General features: G+C 34.5%; 1 protein-coding gene across 3 annotated transcripts in view; it reads left to right on the top strand.

Moving 5' to 3' along the window:
- The first annotated feature begins 15,695 nt into the window (after positions 1–15,695).
- The window catches only part of LOC135213120 (uncharacterized), a 31,910-nt gene continuing 31,356 nt past the window's right edge, over positions 15,696–16,249 (top strand). For 2 of the 3 annotated variants that reach the window (XM_064247026.1, XM_064247024.1), the window contains exon 1: positions 15,696–15,835. The gene's annotated coding sequence lies outside the window, so the exon portion shown is untranslated. Of the gene's footprint in view, positions 15,841–16,249 lie in introns of all 3 variants that reach the window. The other variant, XM_064247025.1, reaches the window with a different exon arrangement.

Raw genomic sequence — 16,249 nt, 5'->3', positions numbered from 1 at the left:
ATTATATATATATATATATATATATATATATATATATATATATATATATATTCTCTGTACAGATACTACCAAGTATTTACAATGGGAAGCTCACCGGCTGGACGGCTGACTTCTTCTATACCGCATATAGCGGGACTCTCGCTCGAGAACCGTTAACTTTGAGGAACTACTGAACCTTCCTCCTCCTCCTTCCTCCTCCTCTCCTCCTCCTCCTCCTCCTCCTCCTCCTCCTCCTCCTATCTCTACGTGGGGAAGAGAGAGAGAGAGAGAGAGAGAGAGAGAGAGAGAGAGAGAGAGAGCGAGAGAGCTATAGCACTGGTAGGCGAAAGCTATTAAAAGAGGAATACTGCAGAAGGGATTATATAGTTAACAAATAGAGAGAGTATCAATATATATATATATATATATATATATATATATATATATATATATATATATATATATATATCAATCATAGACATAACGTATAAATGCATATATATAACACATATATTTCTTTATTCGACAAAGACACAAAGTACAATATCGCCCCAAAAGGCATATGCACACATAACGGATCGAGAGAGAGAGAGAGAGAGAGAGAGAGAGAGAGAGAGAGAGAGAGAGAGAGAGAGACAACAGAAAGCAACGGAGAGAGAATAACGATAAACAAGAAATTGAGGCCACACGGCAACAGGTATACTATACACGAAGATAATGTATAATTAGAACAGATGTATACCTGTGATTACAGGTGTTTGGTACTGCGCTGATTCTGCCTGGGAGAGATTAGGAAGAGGTGTCAGTGATGATGATAATATATTAAATAATATAATAAAGTTTTAATAAAAGTATTTGGTTATCTGCCAATGTTTTCAGAATAATAATAATAATAATAATAATAATAATAATAATAATAATAATAGTAATAATAATAATAATAATAATAAATGGTATTTGGTGATCTGCCAATGTTTTCAGATAATAATAATAATGATAATAATAATAATAATAAAAATAATAATAATATAATAATAATAATAATAATAATAATAATAATAATAATAATAATAATAATAAAGGTATTTGGTGATCTGCCAATGTTTTCAGAATAATAATAATAATAATAATAATAATAATAATAATAATAATAATAATAATAATAATAATAATAATAACTGGAATTGTTAGTCCCTAGTAGGAAAACTTAACCTACAACAGATTAAGGTCAACAACGAAGTTGGGTATCGTCCCAAGGGAGAGAGAGAGAGAGAGAGAGAGAGAGAGAGAGAGAGAGAGAGAGAGAGAAATGTGTTCTGTTATTCAGTACATATCACTCTGCGACATCCTATGTTAATCTTGTCACTAAGCGTCAAGCAACAACTTGTCACCCTAACCAAGAAAGAGAGAGAGAGAGAGAGAGAGAGAGAGAGAGAGAGAGAGAGAGAGAGAGGGTACACCTAGTAGTGGAATACTAAAGAGGCAGATGAGCGGGACAGACCCAATGGCCTGTTTAGTGACGGCATATGAAAATATATAAGTATGTATATCTTTTAATAAGAAGTATTGTCCTACTGGTATGCTTTCAGAACGTACAGACATACACGCACACACATATGGAGACAGTTTTGCTATACATGGTATATAGGTATGCATGTGATTTATAACATAAATAATAGGTGTATGTATATATTCATATATACATGTATATATATAGATATATACCTATCGCATCCGTGCAAAAAATCGCTACATCCTCCATTGCGCATCTCTGGAGAGGAAGATGATAAAAAAAGCCATAAATCATTCAGCATTCTCATCCTTCCTGAATTCTTTAGGATTCCGTTGTTCGCATCCTTTGGAAGAAGAAGGATTTGCAGGATATATTACGGGGACTTATTTTTGCGTCCTCTTAATGGCTCATGTGATATCCTACTCTGAGAGAACCACCACTAAGTTTCTTGTCTATTTTCTCGTATTGTTTCTCGGTGATTACCGTATGCTGGACGCTGGCACGCTGAAACGGTGTGCTAGCCACGATTCTGAATGACGTCAGTAAGTAATCAGTGATAATCAGCTCATCTGTGAATGTAATTTTAGCCTATAATACGATGTGCCGTTATTTTGTCTTTATACAGAGTCCATCACGTAATGGCGAGAGATCTTGCGAAATTGCTTGAGTGCCTTCGTGACGAGTTTGGCCTTAGATATTTAGAGAGCTATTGAAGTATTTCAGGACTTTTTCTGATATCAGGACTTGAAGGCCGTAAGCCGTAGCATAAATCATTCTAGATAATATATCTAGTTATAGTCTATAGACTCCTCTAGTCCAGAGATCTTCGAAATAAAATTATAAGACGTGGTCTAAAGTCATAGCCTAGACCTACATCTAGCTAAACATCAAAGGCGGTAATTTTCTTTATAAAAGCTAGAAAAAAAAACAGTAAAAATTCTATTTAAAGGCAATGAAGGAGAACATATAGGTCTAAGGCGAATTCCATGTCTCCATGTACAAGATCATGTTGTAAAAACATGACAGAATCTCTGAATTGGTCTGATTTTAGGCATTGAAAATCACATAGGTCTAAGGCAATTTCCATAGCATCGTGCTCTCTGAACACCGGTCTAATCTGAGACCTGAAAAACCACTCTGTCAAGTCCGAAGTAACCTGTACAGAGCCATGCTCTAAAAACGTGATTTATGCTCTGATTTGGTCTTCCTACAAACCATTGGTCTAAAGCGGCTTTACAAGCGAGCCAAAAAGCGACTGGGAATCGTAATGACACGGCGTGAATTCTGTTACCGCTTCTGATGACAAGTCTCGCCAGGATCCGCTCAAGCGCTTCAGAGAGCGAGCGCCATTTAGAGCCCTGGACACCTGGAGGAGTTCTTCTTCTTCTTCTCGTTCATTTGCGCTGGGAGTGGGACCGTTTCGATCCTGATAAACTGTTCGTAAACGCAATAAACGACTGTGATTACTGGTTCGATTTGTTCATTTTTGTAACCAAAGGTGTGCAAAAGGCACCTTATGATCCGTGCTTCTACTGGAAGTTTTTTGTTTGTAAGGGAGAACACGGTGCCTGCACTGCGAGAATTAGCTTGTAACAGAGAGTATTCATCAAAAACAGCCTTAGTAGCATAAGATGTTGCTTGCAACAGAGTTTCGTCATAAAAAATGGTCGTATATCTTATAATATGTAAAACAGAATTTATTATTATTATTATTATTATTATTATTATTTATTATTAGTAGTATTGAATTAGATTATATTATTATTATTCACCTTTATTATCATTATGATGCATGATGATGATGAAAGTACAAGATTCCTATTACTTCACCTATTGTGAACTGTATTCATATAGTCCATCTGGACTGTATAAAATTTCTTGTAGCCCAATTATGGCAGAGAGAGAGAGAGAGAGAGAGAGAGAGAGAGAGAGAGAGAGAGAGAGAGAGAGAGAGAAAAAAAAAGTTTTTTTAGGGAAAATTTTCGACTTGTCAGATGTCCTTAATCAAAATTCGTACGACAGATGGCGAAGCTAAACCTGTTTCACATAATAATTTTGTTGTTTCATTTTTTATGCTTCAGCTCGATAATGCTAGAGTCTGCTTGTAACCGAGTTTTGTCATAAAACACAGTGCCTGTACAGGCAGTTTTTGCTTGTACAGAGCTTTGTCATAAAAAAAACAACCATATGTGCTTGTTTAATATACCACCACCAGCTTACTGTTCAAAATGACACATAATAACTATTGTAGCCTATGGGACGCTTGTATAGGTCTACAAAATCCGACTATTAATAATTACTTAAACAAACCAAGACAAGAACCACATAGAAACTGACTGTACCAGTCAATCTGGACACTCAAAACGGCACTATAGCGATAGTATTAAATAAATCATTAGCCGAGTAGAAACTTCTAAAAAGATACGACAAAAATATTATGTGAAACAGGTCTAGTTTCGCCATCTGTCGTACGGATTTTGATTAGAGACATCTGACAGGCCGAAATATTTCCCTAAAAAGACTTGCAACACGAAAAGCTCTCTCTCGTCTCAACTCTCGTCTTTCTCTCTCTCTCTCAGTTCGGTCTCGTCATCTCTCTTCTCTCTCTCTCTATAATTGCATAATTGGGCTACAAGAAATTTTATACAGTCCAGATGGACTCTATAAATACTGCCCGGAACAGATGGAGTAATAGAATCTGTAATATTATAATAATAATAATAATAATAATAATAATAATAATAATAATAATAATAATAACAATAATAAATTCTGTTTTAAGAACATTATTATTATTATTATTATTATTATTATTATTAGTTGCTTTATCTTACAGATTATGGGATAAACGACCTTTACAAAAAAATGGGCACTGGACATGTTAATAGGGAATATACATATGCATATGTTAAAGTATGCATGTATGTATGTGAGTAAGTTATATATATAGTATTAATATATAGTATATATATATATATATATTATATAATATATATATATATATATATATATATATATATATATATAATTATATAATAATATATATATTATATATTCTATATATTGTATGTGTGTGTATATGTAATATATATATATATATATATATATATATCTATATATTGTATTATCTTTATTTCATTTTCCTAACAATTTCTGATACAAATGCATATCTTACACACTTCCAAAACAAATGGAAGTATGCTTACAAGAGAGAGAGAGAGAGAGAGAGAGAGTAGGAGAGAGAGAGAGAGAGAGAGAGAGAGAGCACTCTGTGGTCAGGAGATACCGGTGTGCGGCGCCTAGCATAGAAACCTCAAGACTACCGCAGTGTTGTCGAATTCTGCCGAAAATAGCGGTTCCTCCCAGCGACCTTCAAAAACAGAGAGAGAGATTCATCATCTTCCTTTTTTCTGAACATTCATTTTATTAATTTTTCTATTCAGAAGTTCAAGCGAAGATGCATTGCATTACTATCCTGATGCAATTCAAATTGTATTTTAAGATTTTATTTACATTATTATTCATTTTTGTAATGTGTTAGTTTGTCTGTTTTCCTAATAAATGATATCTCCTCTTTCAATGGGCCCCTTTAATGAGCTTGTTCCATATGAATAAGGTTCATCTTTGAATAATAATAATAATAATAATAATAATAATAATAATAATAATAATAATAATAATAATAATAATAATAATAATAATAATAATAATAAAGTTTTTGGAATATTTAGTCTTTAACTTTTGTTTTTAATTTAAGTGTACGCTTTCTTTTTAATGTGTATTTAATCTATTCATTTTCTATTCATTTTTTTAATATTTAGCCTTAATTTTTGTTTAATTTAAGTACGTTTTAAGAGATTTTATTATATATGATAATATTTTAGCTTATTCTATTTAATAATTCTATTATTTTTTTGGAATATTTTATTTCTAAATTTTTGTTTAATTTAAGTATATTTCTATTTTACCAGATTATAAAAATCTATAATTAACTCTTTTTACTCCAATCGCAACATACCTTATTCTATTTACATGAATTAATTTATTCATTGAGATCAACTTCCCCTCTAAATATTTTAGACTTCATAAAAAAAATAATTTTTTATTATTGTCTCATGTTCGAACGTTTGACGTGACGATGTGATATCTGAAGAAAAATCTTTTAAAAATGTTCATTTCATCACGCGAGATGAAATGAGAGAGAGAGAGAGAGAGAGAGAGAAGAGAGAGAGAGAGAGAGAGAGATTATGAAGATCTTTTTCAAGACACTGCTGTTGTAGGATGAGAACCAATATCAAATCCAATAGCTAAATAGAATTCTTCAAAAACTTAATCTAGATTCAGCAAGGTGCACAATCTGAATTTAGGCATTCATACCCTAAATGTAGGGAGAATCAAAACTTAAATTTAGGAGAGGACACAGGCTGCATTTAGAAAGATAAAAATATCCAACCTTGATTTAGGAAGAGATAAAATCTGGATTTAGGAAATGGCATTACCTGAATATAGAGTTTAGAAAATATGAAATCTAAATTTAGGAAGGGATATACTTTAAATTTAAGAGGATATAAAATCTAAATTTAGGAACGGACGCAACCTAAATTTAGGAAGAAACACATTTTATATTTAGGGAAGGATATTACTTAAATTTAGGAAAAGTCATTACCTAAATTTAGGAGAGACCATAACCTAAATCGAGGAAGATGTAAAATCAAAGTTTATCCATTTATAACCAAAAACCAGGAAGATATAAAACCTAAATTTAGGAACTTATTCCCTAAGTCTAGGAACTTTTAGCCTAAATTCAAGAAGTTATAACAACCTAAATTCAAGCAAAGACAAAACGCTCACAACCAAGACTATATAACATGTGGTCAAATTTAGTGTTCAATAACAATTAAACATCCCAGTGACAGGTGTCAATTAAGCCTACGATATCTCATACAGCAAGAGGGTCACCAGAATAATTTCTCTCTCTCTCTCTCTCTCTCTCTCTCTCTCTCTCTCTCTCTCTCTCTCTCTCTCTCTCTCTCTCTCACTGAGGCACTACGGTGATACATCTTATGAAAATCTTAAAGGGAATTCAACAGTGTCCTCTTAATGTATCTTTATCTTCCCCGAAACTAATTCATTTGTCAACCAAATCGTCATGAAATTGGTCTGGGTCAAAATTGAGAAAATTAACTAAAGTTAGGAAATGGGTCTAGAATGGGGTTATTGGTGCCCATGGCATCTCTCTGCCCTCTTCGTGACTCTGCGCTTCAAGTTTTTATAAACTGCAAAAGAAAAGTTAATCGGTAAACTTATCAATTGCGGATGGAAAATGTGGCAACCTGGCTGTTATTCGAAATCTTTATCTCATATCTTTCTATAAGTTTGTCACAAATATTCATAATTACCACGTACTCTTCCTAGTTCCTTCTATGTCAACATTCAATTTTACGTCTGTTTCTTCATTAATTCAATAATAATAATAATAATAATAATAATAATAATAATAATAATAATAATAATAATAATAATAATAATAATAATAAATAATAACAGGATTTATTAAAAAACAATGGCAGAATTTACAGAATTGATTTTTTACAAAATTCTTTCAATTCTCATTTGAAAGAATTTTGTATAAAATCAATTCTGTAAATTCTGCCAGTGTTTTGAATAAAACATGGTTGAAAGAAGGTATGTTTCTAGAATAATAATAATCTCATCATCATATCATCATCATCATCTCATCATCATCATCATAAATCATCAATCATAATAATAATAATAATAATAATAATAATAATAATAATAATAATAATGAATAATAATAGGATTTATCAAAAACAATGGCAGAATTTACGGAATTGATTTTATACAAAATTCTTTCAATTCTCATTTGAAAGAATTTTGTATAAAATCAATTCTGTAAATTCTGCCAGTGTTTGAATAAAACATGGTTGAAAGAAGGTATGTTCTAGAATAATAATAATAATCATCATCATCATCATCATCATCATAATAACTAATAATAATAATAATAATAATAATAATAATAATAATAATAATAATAATAATAATAATATCACGTAACGACAGTAAAAAAACATGTTTAAAAATCCTAAAACTAAAACACACAGCTAATAGCCAGCTCTCTGGCGTATTCCCAAACGAATCCCGTTACAAACATTTATACAAAAAGAACAAACCAATGAAGAGGAAAAAAGTCACAATCACCGTGGTTTAGAAAAAAATAAGATACAATAAAATAAGATAAAATACGCCCAGTCTGCGCGACTCCGCTGTGTCAGCTTAGTTCGAGATGAGAGCGCGCTTTCGAATCGGAGCTCACTCACTCCACTTCCCACCGGAAAATAAAAGAAGATGAAGATTCTTCGTCTTCTTCTTCTTCTTCTCGTAAGGCGAGAGACGACCTAGCGACAGTGCCATTGGACGAGCCGTTACAACGACCATTATTGAAATTACTACTAGTTATTTTAAAATCTTCTTTCGCTTATCGTGTCGCGAGAAATCAGCTGGTGGCAGGGACATTCAAAAGAGCTGTTGCGAAGACTGATAATTCTTCTACTACTACTACTCGTATTGTGATTAATACCACGGTTACTGAATACTGAAAGCAAATCTTTTTCTTAATTCTTTTTCTTGTCGGTGAAGAGACTCGCCATTGGCGTAATATGATTAATGAAAACACGGCAAGGAAATTATAATTCTGTTAATAACATTTAGTAATATTAATACTACTGTTACTATAAAATCTCTTCAGATTGAAATTTTATTTATTTTTTTATTTATTTTTTTCTAGTAAATGGGATCCAACATTGTTTACGAAAGGAAATCATTTATATACTAAACCTACTACAATTTAAAACAGAAATCCTTAATTTTTATTAATTTTTTTTTATTTGTAATTTTATTTTACTTTTTACTTTTTTTTTTTTTTTTTTTTTTTGAGAGAGAGAGAGAGAGAGAGAGAGAGAGAGAGAGAAGAGAAATTGAACCACATCACAAACCTAAAACTATATTAATGCAACATCTTCAACCAGTCATCACTGACCCAATTCGATTCAAAAGCGTAGAATCGTTATAATCAAAGCGATGATTTTCGAAGCATCCCTGACCTCAGGTACATGAGATAAAGTACAAGTACCTGACCATGCATGCCTGCGGTTTTTTCTGGCGCTTTTAAGCGCAATTGCGCTTGTCTCTTTAGCATGCGCGGCCCCTCGAGATAATTACTTCGGTAGGAGTTGGAGTCACTCAGGTGGGACGGAGGATTCAAAAGCTTTGTTTTAAAATTGCTTTTTTTTTTTTTTTGTTTTTTTTTTTTTATAAGATGAAAGCTATTAAGTGGCTTTTGAACCTTCCAACGAATAGATTATTCATAAATCTTGCTTTTTCTTTTTAGATGAGAGCTATTTAAGTCGTTTTCGAAGCCTCGAATAAATAATTGATTCATAAATCGTCATTCTTTATCGTAAACGGGAGTTAAAACAGGTACTGGACAAGCTTTTATGTACGTTTTACGTAGAACAGTGCATCTCCAAACAACTATTGAGTTGCAAAATTATCTACGATTATGATACGAGTTCCAAGACTAATAAGGGTATTTAAGGTTGAATCAAGGTATAGATAGTTCCAAGACTTATAAGGGCGTTTAAGGTTGAATCAAGGTAAAGATAGGTATAGTCATTCTGTGGGAGGGGGCGCTTTATCCCCCAAATCTGACGTACACTGGAGGACAGAGGCCACCAGGCTGCAACTTCAAATCAGATATTAAAGCAGTTTCCTGTAGACTTTCATCCCTTCTTTCCCCAGGCATTTTAATTTCCAGTTATTTAAGTATGCCAGCCACCTGTGTAGTAATTGGGTTCAATACAAATAGCCAAATAAGGGGTGACCATTTCGTTTTTTTTTTTTTTTTTTCGTTTCTCTCAAGACCTTGAACAACAAGGCAGAAGTGGATTCATCTCCGTTGAAGGAGAGACGATTTCAATCCTACTCACCGAATATGCAGTAAACATTTGGAAGAAAGTGCAAATAGAAGAGATTTCAAGCTGGAACTTCTGAGAGTGCAAGTGCCATCAGCAGGATGCAGACGTCTCAAGAGTCAGGCACTTCCAACTCTTCAAATGCTCTCAGCCTCAAGGCTGGTGTTGTTTCTATTCATGAGCGATATGTCGACAGATTGATATCAACACTAAGATTATATATCATACGAAATGCATGTTACAATGTGTAAATACACGAGAGAGAGAGAGAGAGAGAGAGAGAGAGAGAGAGAGAGAGAGAGAGAGAGAGAGAGAGAGAGAGAGAGAGAGAGAGAACTTCCAAATACTTTCCGTTGGAAATATACTATTCTTATCGTATCATTAATTTCAGACAACGATCCGTCAACAACCTGCAGAATATGACGAGCTCAGAAGAGGAGTCAAGAACCGACCTTGTGGGAGAAATAGAAGCAGGAATTTCTGCAACACTTCACATTGGCGAGAGCGACACAGGATGCAGGCAAGATTGGGAACAGCAGAGCAAAGAGATCTTGCCAAAAAACTGGAGAGTTTGCAGCGTCCACTGCCTCATGTTACGCGGGAAAGGCATAACCTGGCCATAGAAACTGGGTAGGAGAACGGTTAGCTTAATTAGAAAATGTGAGAAACCTGAGTACTGGAATTTCGTGTCGCAGAATTGTCTTTGGAAGTGTTTTCTCTTTCTCTCGTAAAAAATATCGTGCGGGGAAAATACACGAAACGTTGGTCAGGAAACGATATAAGTAGAGCGATACCTCTGAAGAATGTAAGTCTTACGGCCCATAGGGACTTACGTAAGTTAATTATATCTTAGTTCAACCAGACCACTGAGCTGATTAACAGCTCTCCTAGTGATGGCCAGAAGGATTAGCTACTTCTACGTGGCTAGGAACCAACTGGTTACCTAGGTACGGGACCTTCAGCTTATCGTGGGATCCGAACCACATTATATCGAGAAATGAATCTCTAATCACTAGGAATAAATTCCTCTGATTCCACGGTGGCAAAGCGGGGAAGCGAACTTTAGCCTACCGAGTCGGTAGGGGAGGACGTTAACCACTCGTCCAACGAGGAACTAGGTACTTAGGTAATTCGCTAGACATAAAGTCATCTGATTCCACGGCGGCAAAGCGGGGAAGCGAACTTTGGACTACCGAGTCGGTAGGGGAGCACGTTAACCGCTCGCTAACGAGGAACTAGGTACTTACGTCATGAATGTAAAATTCCTTTTCCTTCAGAAAGTACTCTCAGACGTTGAACATCGAGAATAAGCGTGGAATTCTGTACACAGTATTACAAATATTGCAAGAAAAGAGTGAGACAGTGAGGGACTCCACTCCTCCAGTTTGTGCGTTGTATCATTTTGAGTTTATTTTTAAATTGGGGTCTATTGGTTTTCCTGTGGTATCTGTGGTAAGTGATATGGCCCCAACAAATGTGGAAAAATACCGACGTAGGAATAGACAGTCCGTTTGAAAAATATTGTTTCATGTCGGTCTTTGGCCAGGTTGTATGTTATGCTAAAATGTAAATATAGGTTATATGACATGCTAAAAACTAAATATGGGTTATATGATATGCTATAAAGTAAATATAATGTGCCATGCATATTAAACCTACAGACTTAATCGATATGGACTGTTTAAAGCAAATGGAAATATGCAGTTGCATTTAAACATGAAATCGTATCTGTTTTGGGAAAGAAGTTTCTCTAGTTGGACATAATTGAACTCCAGCCAATACATGCCATGATTATAGTATGTCTAAAGAAGTGTTCACTAACCAGGAAAATAACGAATCAATTGACGATATGTCAGGTAATCAGTTCATTGAAAAACGAACTCTTCATGTCTGCCATGATGTTTGCTTCTGTGGATGAAGACGAAGACATGACTGAAGAAGATACTTCAAATACTCAGGATTGAAAAATGCTATAATTTTCTATGTTCCTGTAAACTTTGTTGAGTTATATAGAACGTTCATTAAGTATGCAACATACATACATACATACATACATACATACATACATACATACAATACATACTACATACATACATACATACATACATAAAATCTTCATAACACGAAGATAAAGCTTTTGAAGAGGCCTGGTGGAAGGCGAAATTATCGAGCTACTAGAGTCTTTTATTCTCTCTTTTCTCCTGTGGACTATATTGACATACATACATACATACACACAATAAAAAGACAAGACAAGACATCACCATAATTATTTCCAGAGTTGCCTACAAACTACCCTCCGGTGCCAGATTTTCTTCAGAGCCAACTAGTCATAGTGTCATCAACTTTTCCCTTCTAAAGTACAAGCAAGCTTTAGATGGAAAAAGTTGATGCCACTATGACTAGGCAATCCGTTACCCAGAGGGCGGGCAGGCGGCTAACGGAATGTAGGCGACCTACGAAAATACCTATGCTGAATTCCTAGTATATGTATGTATGTATGTATGTATGTATGTATGTATGTATGATGTATATGTATGTATGTATGTATGTGTATAGTATGTTGTATCTTAAGAACGTATATAACTCAACAAAGTTTACAGGACATAGAAAATTATAGCATTTTTCAATCCTGAGTATTTGTAGTATCTTCTTCAGTCATGTCTTCGTCTTCATCCACAGAAGCAAACATCATGGCAGACATGAAGAGTTCGTTTTTCAATGAACTGATTACCTGACATATCGTCAATTGATTCGTTATTTTCTGGGTTAGTGACACTTCTTTAGACATACTATAATCATGGATGTATTGGCTGGAGTTCAATTGTGTCCAACTAGAGAATCTTCTTTCCCAAAACAGATACGATTTCACTCTTTAAATGCAACTGCATATTTCCATTTGCTTTAAACAACCAAGCATACTATGCTCCAGTCCATATCGATTAAGTCTGTCTTTTTATTGTGTGTATGTATGATGATATTGGCTGGAGTTCAATTGTGTCCAACTAGAGAATCTTCTTTCCCAAACCAGATACGATTTCACCTCTTTAAATGCCAACTGCCATATTTAAAGTACGAGCAAGCTTTAGATGGAAAAAGTTGATGCCACTATGACTAGGCAATCCGTTACCCAGAGGGCAGTTGGTCGGAATGTAGGCGACTACGGAAATACCTATGCTGAATTCCTATTATTGTTTGTATGTATGTATGTATGTATGCATGTATGTATGTATGGATGTATGTATGCATGTATGTATTTATTTATTTATTTATTTATTTTACATACTTAATGAACGTTCTATATAACTCAACAAAGCTTACAAGACAAAGAAAATTATATCATCCAAGTTAGAAACCTTCATTGACGAAACTGTTCACATCATTTATTGAAAGAATGAATCCAAACAAACTTGCAGGACATTTACATTTCTTGACTGATATCATTGGAATTTCAATGCCCTGAAACCACCAATAATGAAGAAAGCCCTCTTCATCGGCAGCCTTTTCCAAAATGTTCGTCAGTTCCTAAAAATCCTGAGAACTTGCAGTTCCTTCTTCAGTCCATAGAAGTAAACATCATGGCAGACAAGGAGAATTCGTTTTCCTATGGATTGATTCCCTGACATATCGTCAATCTATTTTTTCAACTCTCCTTCAGGCATACTATAACCATGCTATGCATTACTGGAGCTGCATTTATCTTTAAAAAAAATTTATTCGAGATTTTTTAAATGGAATCAGTAAGGGAGAAACTTAGGTAATGTAAAGCACCAGGATATGAATGGAATCACCACCAAGTTATTTTAGCTGAAATGTTAAAAGTAGATGACGCCTTGTATGATACTCAAGATTTCTTTGTTATACTAATTAATGAATTTTGAGTTTTGGAAGTGGAATCAGTAATGAGGAAACTTGGGTGCTAGAAAGCATCAGGCTATGATGGGATCACCATTAAGGTTATTATGGTTGGAAAGTGAAAAATAACTTATATAACAACTTGGGGGCTGGAATTTACAGAAAAAAATACCAAAAAAGGTGACATAACTGGTTTTATTTATGATTTAATTATTCTTAATCATACATAATTAACTTTGCTGCATTAATAACAAACCTTGCTGCAACAACGATTTTAAGTTATTCACAAATGCAGTTCATATTTTAATCAAGTCTTCTTACATAGATATTGTGACGAATTATGCAGTTCAAAGGACTAGTTTCTCTGACTGTATCTTATTCTTTAATAAGTGCTATCATTTCTCAGTATTTCCTGTTATGTTGCGTCAGTTCTTTCAAATGATCACCATATTCTTTGGAAGCTAGAATTTCAAGTCAGTCCTATTTATCTGAAACAATCAAGTCCAGAGGGGCCATTGACTTGAAATTCTAGCCTCCAAAGAATATGGTGTTAATATGAAAGAAGTGACGCAACATAACAGGAAATACAGAGAGAAGATACCATTTATTAGAAAAGAAGAAATAAGTTAACAAATTAATAAATAAATAGATAAAAAAAAGGTAAGTAAATTATTACAACAGAAGGAAATTTTTTTTAAGGTAGTAATGCATTGCAACTTCGCTTGAACTTTTGAGGCATCAATTGCACAACATCCCCAGTGAGACTGTCCTAAATTCCAAATATGTGTGAGGGGAAATAAAGGACCTCTGCGACTGAGAAGTTCGACAGCGAGGTACATAAGCTGCAAACATAATATGACCCAGCCAAAAGTTCTTCCTTCTCAATACTAAAAGGTTTTAAATACTGAAAAAATGAAGCAACTAAGGTTTTTCCTCATGTAAACTGAAAATTATTCTCGACATTACACAAGAATGCAATAGATTTTCGACAATATTACAAAGATTCACTTGTCTACATAACTGAGCACTTTTTACTTCGTTTTTTTTTTTATATATAAAACTGCAAAATCCGTGAGTTACCGTTTTTTAAGCTCTGAATTACTGTTCTTACGCTACCACGTCACTTGAAGGTCCTCAATTTGGTTTTGCAAGTCGAGAGAATTCATTCTTGTATTTGGCGTATCACTGAACCATAAGATACAATCAGAGAGATGACTGATGACTAACCCTTTGAACTGCATAACTCGTTACTATATCTGTACGATGACTAGATTAAAATATGAACTGCATTCGTGAATAGTCTAAAGCCTTTAGAGCAGCAATGCTTTGCTAGCAATGTAGTTAATTATGTATCAATGAAAACAATGAAATAAATAAAATTAGTTAGGTCACCTTTCTTTGGTACTTTTGCTGTAAACTTCCAACCCCTAAGTTAGTATCATACAAGATGCCATTTGCTTTTCACTTTTCAGTTAAAATAACCTTAGTGGTGATCCCATCATAGCCTGATGCTTTCTAGCACCCAAGTTTCCTCATTGCTGATTCCATTTCAAACACCTTGAATTCATTTATTGTTGTAATCAAATCTTCAGTATCGTACAATGTGTCATTGAATATCCAGCTGAAGTGATCATCTCAGTGGTGATCCCATCATAGCCTGGAGCTTTCCATCACCTAAGAGTCCTCATGAATGATGTCACTTCAAATATCCTCATTTATTAAAGTAGTATAATCAAGAACGCTTCAGTTTCTGTATATCAATCAAATTATCGCCCTAATATCCGTTATTCACGACCTCATAAAAAAAAAAATGTGCCTCCCAGCCTTGTCTTTCTTATTCCTCTGATGTTGTGGGTGATTATTGGTGACCCAGGTTTTCCTTTTTCTTATCACCCATGGACGCTCCATTAATAATTCTGCGCGCTGACCTAACACCGATTCAGCTTCCTGTATACGTAGCTTTCTCTTATTGTTCAACTTTCTTCGCATTCTTCATTTCATCACCGACATTTTTGTTTTTCATATATGCTGCATCAGGTTATTTAATGAAATGTGTAGGAATTTTACAATATAGCTCATATTTGTGGAGGAAAGCTGATTAAGAGAGTTAAAAACGGCAAATGGGAAAACACCTGTAACTAGCATCGATATAATAAAACAGAAACAGAGGTGGAGAGATTAATAACCTTTAGAAGATCGTAAAGAAGCAAGAACAAACCAGAGCGGAAAAATCCTCTCCCGATAAATCAAATGATCGTCATCATCAGGAACCCCCAACTTGCATTCTCGAATAAAACGACTTTGTGCTCTACCGAAACAAAATGGGAACCGGCCGAAACCAAGCGGAACGCCGGCGCTCTCCCGGGGTATAGATCTCCAGCGCTCGCTGCTGGATCTCATTCTGGAAGCGGTCTCCGTCTGAGTTAGACGTGTATTTTCCAATCCTCCCGTTTTCTATACTTCGCAGCCGGAACTCAACCAGATAGACAAGGTAAGGTGCGACCACGGAACTTCTAAAACCTGTCCCGTTACTTTGTTAACGTAATATTCTGCGAGTCTGTTGTGTCTAGTAGATGTACGAGTATTTGTTATAGTTATTTTATATTTGTAGACTCTGTGACGAGTGTTTTTACAAACTTTTATTGTTATTAGCTGGATAATTTACACATGGTGTCTTTCTTCGGGGAGATCTCAGTGACCTACATTATATAGTGCTTGCTGGAATGCTACCATCAAAGTGGTTCTGGATATATCAGAAGTGCCTGCACCAAAAGCAAAAAACTTAACTTGATTATTGCATTGTTTCCTCATACGGACGCCAATCCAAAATGACAGATATTGAGTAATGCACTGACGTCAATTTTCTTGAGTTTTCACCACTCGTGGGAAACCTAACGGTACCGAG

This window comes from Macrobrachium nipponense, chromosome 42 (genome assembly GCF_015104395.2).
Source record: "Macrobrachium nipponense isolate FS-2020 chromosome 42, ASM1510439v2, whole genome shotgun sequence".
NCBI classification, from domain to species: domain Eukaryota; kingdom Metazoa; phylum Arthropoda; class Malacostraca; order Decapoda; family Palaemonidae; genus Macrobrachium; species Macrobrachium nipponense.
This window is presented reverse-complemented; position numbering and strand designations above follow the sequence as displayed.